The following is a 7140-nucleotide window of genomic DNA, read 5'->3' as shown; positions in this document are numbered from 1 at the left end:
CCTTTGCTTCTTTCAAATTGTTTTTATGTTTTACTCAGATCTTTGTGTTAAATCGAGCGTGTGTAACGATGGGGTTTCTGCTTTTTGCCAGGGGAACCTTTCTCCACATCTGCCTTCTGTGCACCACGGGGAAGGGTGGGGTCTTGCTCTGGCTTAGGCCCCATCACTGGAACAAAGAAAGTAATTTGCCTGGTCTCACTTCTTCAAACTGACCTTTCCTCTACTGAAAGAACAATCCTGCTTTTAGAGCCAAAGAGCTGCCTCTATGCTTAGATGCTTCCTCTTCTGCATATATATATATCCTGTAAAATCAGATTTATTTGGTTTAAGCTGTGCTGACCAGCAGCAACACTCCACAAGTGGGGAACACAAGTTTTGGGTCCCTGCAGGGTCACCTTAGAATCAAGTACCAGGCATCCATAACCTCTCTGGGCAACATGTTCCAGCACCTCACCACCCGCGCAGTAAAGAATTTCTCCCTCATACCAAATCTCAATCTACTCTTTCAGTTTAAAACTGTTACCCTTTATAACTCCATGCCCTTGTAACAAGTCCTTCTCCACGTTCCCAGAAGTCCCCTTTAGGTACTGGAAGGTGTCCTCAGAGCCTTCTCCTCTCCAGGCTGAACAGCTCCAATTCTCTCAGCCTGTCTTCAACGGCGAGGTGCCCCACCAGCCCTCTGATCTTTGTGTCCCTCCTCTGGACTCACTCCAGTAGGTTCATGTCCTCCTCTTCAGAGGTTATTTCAGGTGCTGGTTCCACTAATTCATCTTCTTAAGGGGTAGATACATGTGGCTGACACAAACCCTGTCAAGCATCAGTTTCCTGGATCAGAAAAGAGCAAGGCCACCACCTCTCCACCTGACCATGACCAGGGTCAGTTCCAGTCAAGTACCTTTTGTTCTCTCAGCAGGAACAACAACTATGTTCAACATTGAACTATGGAACAGAAACAAAAACCTGGAATAAGCAAACAGTGTCTCCTTAGAAGACTAATACCATTAAAACAGAAAAGGGCTATACAATGTTTTACTTGCAGTGCTTACTAAAGCATTCTTTCCAGAAATTCATCCATCTGGAACTTAAATAATCAGTAGCAGACACTGGATGTTACTCAACAAGCCTGAGAAGAGGCTAAAGCCAGCTTTCAGCCTTGTCTGATGTCACCTGCTTGAAATCCATGTGACTTCTAACTATTAAATCAAGCTAGACAATAGCCTCAGCATTTAAATCATGATACAGTTCTTTCCTGAGAGACTTTTTGATATGTGAGCCAATTCAGACAGAACCTGTCTTCCCAGATCCTCATTTCCACACTATTAGCAAGCAAATTCCCAAGTAACTAAAGGGATTAAGAATGTAAAAATCACTGAAAATGAAACTTACTACCAAGTCCCTCTACCTTCTTCTTTCTTAAACTAGATGAGCCATGCCAGTTTTAGAAGTTATAGCATAAACATGTCCAATAAGGACAAGAGGGGAAAAAATTATCCATGCATACTGCTTCTTGACTAAGTTACCATAATAGAACAAGTAGAGTGAAATTTATCAGGTCTGTAACATGACAAGTTTTTTGTCCTCTCAGCTTTGTCTTTCTCTGCATATCTGCAGTGATAGGACAAGTGGTAACAGCCTTTAGCTGAAAGAAGGCAGGTTGAGGTTGGATATCAGGAAGAAATTCTCCACTGTGAAGGTACTGAGGCCCTGGCACAGGTTGCCTAGAGAAGCTGTGGGTGCCCCACCCCTGAAATTGTCCAAGGCCAGCCTGGATGGGGATCTGAGCAACCTGCTCTAGTGAAAAGTGTTCCTAACCATGACAGGGGGTGCTGGAATTGGATGATCTTTAAGGTTCCTTTCAACTCAAGCCATTCTAGGATTCTATGATAAAACTTTTTATATGGTTCAGGTAAAAGGGTAGCAAGACATTCAAGGGATGAAAACCTGTCCACTGCAGGTGCAGCAGCAGCATACTGGGAAAAAGACAGAGAAACAAATGTAAACGTTGACCTTACAAAGAAAAGAGGTGTTTGTTCTTTGAAGTTATTATATTTATTATTATGCTGGAAAACAGGTGTTAACAGTTCAATTAGCTGCTGTTAGCCCAACTTTTAATTCGTGGACAATTAAAGAACAATTCAAAACCCAGAAGAGTGCCAAACACCCTTAGATTAGCAGAATGTGCAGTTAAACCCCCCTCTTCTACCAGAAAAACAGGCAGAGAAAATAGAAGCTTACCCCAGCCAACATGCCCTATCAAACACCACAGCCATGGAGACAGATGAAAGATCTGAGGGACTCAGAGGCACGGCAAGAGACCAGGAAACAGAGAACTTGCTGGGCCAAATCTAAGGGAAACAGCCTTTGATATCAAGAAGAAGCAAACTGCTGCTTTCCATGTTCAGGAATTTATGTGTGTCCATGGGCAGTAGGGGAGACGAGCAAAGGAAAATAAGCCATTTTCATCTTCCCAGTGCAACTGTTTTTCAATTTTTGTATTAGCGATGTCCTCACTAATTGCAAAAGTGGTCATCACTAACAGAAAGAAAAGCGACATAATATGCACAATAATACATAAGATATACAATAAAAGCTTTTCTACTTATAGTTTATTACTAGTTTTAACTGAACTGACCTGGATAGTCATTTTGAGCTATACAGGTTCATCAATAAACTGAAATCAAGGCAAGGTCTGCAGTGGACACTAATGCCCCATAGATTGACATAAATTGAAGAATGTCAAGTTTGAACGTTCACAAAATATTCTTAGGGTCTGTAAAATGTAACAACTAACACAGCCAAATTGCTTAGTTATCATTCACTATTATAATTTATTATGACTTTTTCTTACTGAAAGAAGCACACTGCATTTTTTATTGACAGTAAAAATAGACTTGTACCATTTAAGCCACATCCATGTGTCAATCAATAAAATACTGAAAGCATAATGAAGCCTGACCTCAATAGTCTGCACTGTTTCCTGTATATATCAGAACAGAAGCAGTAACTTGGCCAGATTAAAGTTGTTACAAAATAGAATGAATATTCTTTTTCTAGGATCTGATCTATTATCTTTAGCAGAGATTTATTGTAGATCAGGAATACTTCAGTGTTGCAATCACCTTCTTCCTTGTCTACTGTAATACCTTCTAGAGTATTTTCACTTAGGAAGAATCTAAGAGGTGCTTTTCAAACAGGCCAGTAATAAAGTTCAAACTTTACAACTGCAGTTAAAGAAGGTAAATGTAAAAATTACTTCTACCCTTCAATTAATCCAGGTAGTGCTTCCCTACCAGTTCTTAATCAAGAGACTGGACACATTTTCATTTCACACTCTGGAAAAAACTGAGATGAAATCCCCTGTACCTAACCTATGCAGGAGGAAAAAAATACGAACAAGCAAACCAACCAACCACACAAGAGGAAAACCTAAACACCTCCCATAAATATTCCTTACAATTCGCTTTCAAACCAGAAACATTTGTATGTCCTTTGAAGCTATGGGAGTCACTGGATTTACATTAATCCATTGGAGGTTCAGTCAAAGAATCAGTTAAGACTGAAAACTGAAGGATTCTATATCAAAAGGCCAAATTTTCTGTTTTGCTGAGAAAAAAATAAATGTGTTGATAAAATAAGTCAAAACATAAGCTGCATGCTGTCCCACATGTGAGGCAGTCAAAACCTTTGTAAACCAAAATTGGCACTAGTAAGGTCAGTGAGGTCCTTGGCAAGTCCATCTTGCAGCTCTAAAGGACACCTGACTTTGTAAACCCTTAAACCAAAACACTAACCAACAAGGCAGCTTTCCACAGATTTGTCTTTCAACCAGCTCCTGAGATGAGCTTCAGCCATAGGACATTAGGACCTAACTGGTCACCAAGATCTTTTGTGTATGTATTTTCCACTATTTAACAAGCAGTGCATATTATGCCACAGTCTTCACATGCTCTATCATTTATCTCAAAAATATTTGTTCTTCACATCCTTCAGAAATAGACCTTTTCTGTGGGCCTGCTGCAGGGAGGAAAACAGGCTACTTTAGATCTCTGATCCCCTAAAGAGCAGCAACGAAGGACTCCAATGCAACATCAGTCCTGTTCTGCAGCCTCTGCAATGGCCTTGCACACATTATGAGCAGCAACAGGTCCTAATTGCCTCAGAAGAGCTTGGACTTCTTAGAACACCACTGCTGGAGAGAAGCAGTGATGTTTTACAGGTCCAGCAGTTAACCAAAACAGCCACTCACAGCTAAATGCGCATTCATTAACACCACTGATCACTGGATTTCCACATTACTCCCTATTTAACATTAATACTTGATAGATGTATGTATATATGACCCATGTCACACTCAAGAGTTTTGATTTACAGTCTTTCATTTTCATTGCCCTGCTGGTGCTTGAATGCACAAGCACACTCAGGACTCTCAGAAATCAGCACACAACTGTACTTCTTATACTTCTGAGTGCTGTGTGGGTTTACGCTTTGACACTGGCACGCTCCAAGACTGTCAAGATCCACGGAACGCCACAGGACACCCTGCACACGCTTGACCTGGCAAGGGCACCCTGACACTGCCATTCTGTGTGCTGGCCAAGCCATGCAAACAGGTAATTCACTGCCATCTCCTGGCAAACCGCTACCCAGGAGTTTCTGAACCGACTGAAACAAAGCACTGACATAGATGCCACCTGATACCAGACTGATTAGAGAGGAATCACACTTAAACCTACAACATCACTTAAGTGCTGGGCAAAAGGAGCACACATAAATCCTGCAAGGACACCACAAACTCTCCATCCCTGTCTCTCCCTCCCAAAATTCAGCAACATTTGTACAGAACTTCAGGCTTGCTCCTGAGGAGAGCTCCCAGCAGACAGAAGAACCTGGTGAGAACAGCAGCCCACGAGAGGGTATCGTGTCCAGACCATAACACACAACAAAAGCTGTGGTACCCAACCAGCACCCAGGCTTAGAGCTTTTCTCTTAGAAAAAGTAACAGAAGACTTGGAAAACCCTAAAACAGATGTCTAAAACCCAGTTGCTAAAAGGAATCTTATTAATTTACCTACAGCTAAAGAGTGTTTTCGTGCTACTTCAGGGGAAGCCAATACCTGAAAAATTCACATTAATTCTTATACACGATCTGACATGCTTGCCCCAAAGAAAATTCCTTCTAGACAATTTTCAGAGAAAAGGACTGAGAAAAATTCCAAGGTAAACTGCCTTAATAATATAGGATCATTGAGAGTACACATAAAAGCTGGCTTGCCTTAGGCAAAGAGAATGAAGTTGACAAAAGGACCACTGATTCAATTACCTTACAAAATTGAACTAGTAGCCATCCAGGTGGCATTTAAGCATTGCTGTAAAGCCAGCATCACACTCTTGCAACCTGACACTAGATGAATTCATATTATCAAACTGAATATTGAATACTGTAATATAAGGACATACAGTCCTACTCTGTTCATGTCTATCTTTACAGACCACTGTGCAGATGTTTGTGCTTGTGTTCAGCAGCAGGGCTGCACTCCCTCTGCTCTACTTAATTTTCTTTCTTTTGCCCTGGGACTTTCCCAAGGAAAGTATTATTTTTTAAAGTATTCAATTTACACAGCCAGGAATAAGAATACTGAAATCCAACTCTTATTTGTGTTCCTGCCCACAAAATTCACACCCCATATTCAGTTCTGAAATCCACCCCAGGTTCCCCTCCGTAGCTTTAAGTGCTCCAGGAACATTAGTGCAGAAAAGCTGACATAAACATGCTTTACTCCTCCCCTCATGCCACCATTACACAGCAGATTTTAGAAGGTGCTGTAGAGATGAGAAACGTCTTAAACTTATTCTAAGTGCCATCATTATAGATGGCACATTATAGACCAACCAATGGCAGTAGCAGCTGCCACTTGACTGATTAAGACTTCCCACAGATCTGTCTAGGAGCACTGATGAAAATTCCAGCTTTTCTAAATTTTTCCAAGGCATTAAGGAAACACTTGGAAGAATGATATTCAGCACATACTATCCTCAAATTTATGCATCTTAATTGAGTAGAAAAACCAACCAGCCCCAGTTTTTCACAGCATACTGACAAAATATCCTGTGAGCTATGTGATGAGCACATGGAAGCACCTGTTATTACCATTCCCATGCCTCTTTATCTAGCACTTTGAAGGAATTCACTTTCTTCAAACATTTTAAAGCCTCAATACTTTTGCCATTTCTGGTAATTATTGCATCTTTAGCTTTACACCTCCTGTGGAATTAGCAGAAAGTATCTCCACTTGCCTTTAAAACTACATTATTGCTGACATGCTGTTAGGACGTGTTTGGTATTTGGCTTTGTTGATTGACAACTTGCAGCCATTAAGGGGAAAAGTCAAAATGCACTACCTCAATTCCACAGTGACCCTCTTCAAACAGAAGGTAACTAAAATTCAGTGCAGATTCAGCTGAGGCCCTGGTGTTGTTTCACTAAGAATTCATTATTTCAGTATTTTAAATCTGAACCTGTAGTCCTCCGAGAATCTTTTCAATTAACACTCTCCACAAGTAATTAGTATTTGAGTTCAGTTTGTATTGCATTTACTGACAGACCACAAATAGAGAAAAGTCTCGTCAGTTCTACCTCCAAAGTTGGTCTGCCTTTCATTTTGACAGCAGCAGAACCAAACATATAATGTACAATCAAATGAGCAGTAGAACACGGGTAATGAGTAAACACAGAAATTTTTTGCCAGTTTTAAACTCACATTTCTACCACCCCTCAGATTCTCCTCCCCTTACCTGAACAAATTGGTGGTGTAATGCAGGAACTCAATAGCACGCTGGGAATGGTGGCTTCCAAGTCAACTGTTGCTATTCTCAAATCCTGCAATTTCTTCACTGAAAAACCTTGAGGAAAACTCTGGAATCAATTAAGCAGGAGGTTTTAAGAGCAAGGTGTGCCAATTATACTTTAAAAGCTTAAACAACTTATAGCAGCTGCTCAATGCTAGTATTTATTCATACCCAATATGGAATTAAGTACTTACAAAGCAAGACCTTTCAAAGCTACTGCGTGTTGCTACTTACACTCAGGAGTATATTGAGTGCTACTGATTTGAGGCCTAGATGGAAATGTCTCTCTGTAAT

The sequence above is a fragment of the Poecile atricapillus genome, chromosome 1 (assembly GCF_030490865.1).
Source record: "Poecile atricapillus isolate bPoeAtr1 chromosome 1, bPoeAtr1.hap1, whole genome shotgun sequence".
Taxonomy (NCBI): domain Eukaryota; kingdom Metazoa; phylum Chordata; class Aves; order Passeriformes; family Paridae; genus Poecile; species Poecile atricapillus.
This window is presented reverse-complemented; position numbering follows the sequence as displayed.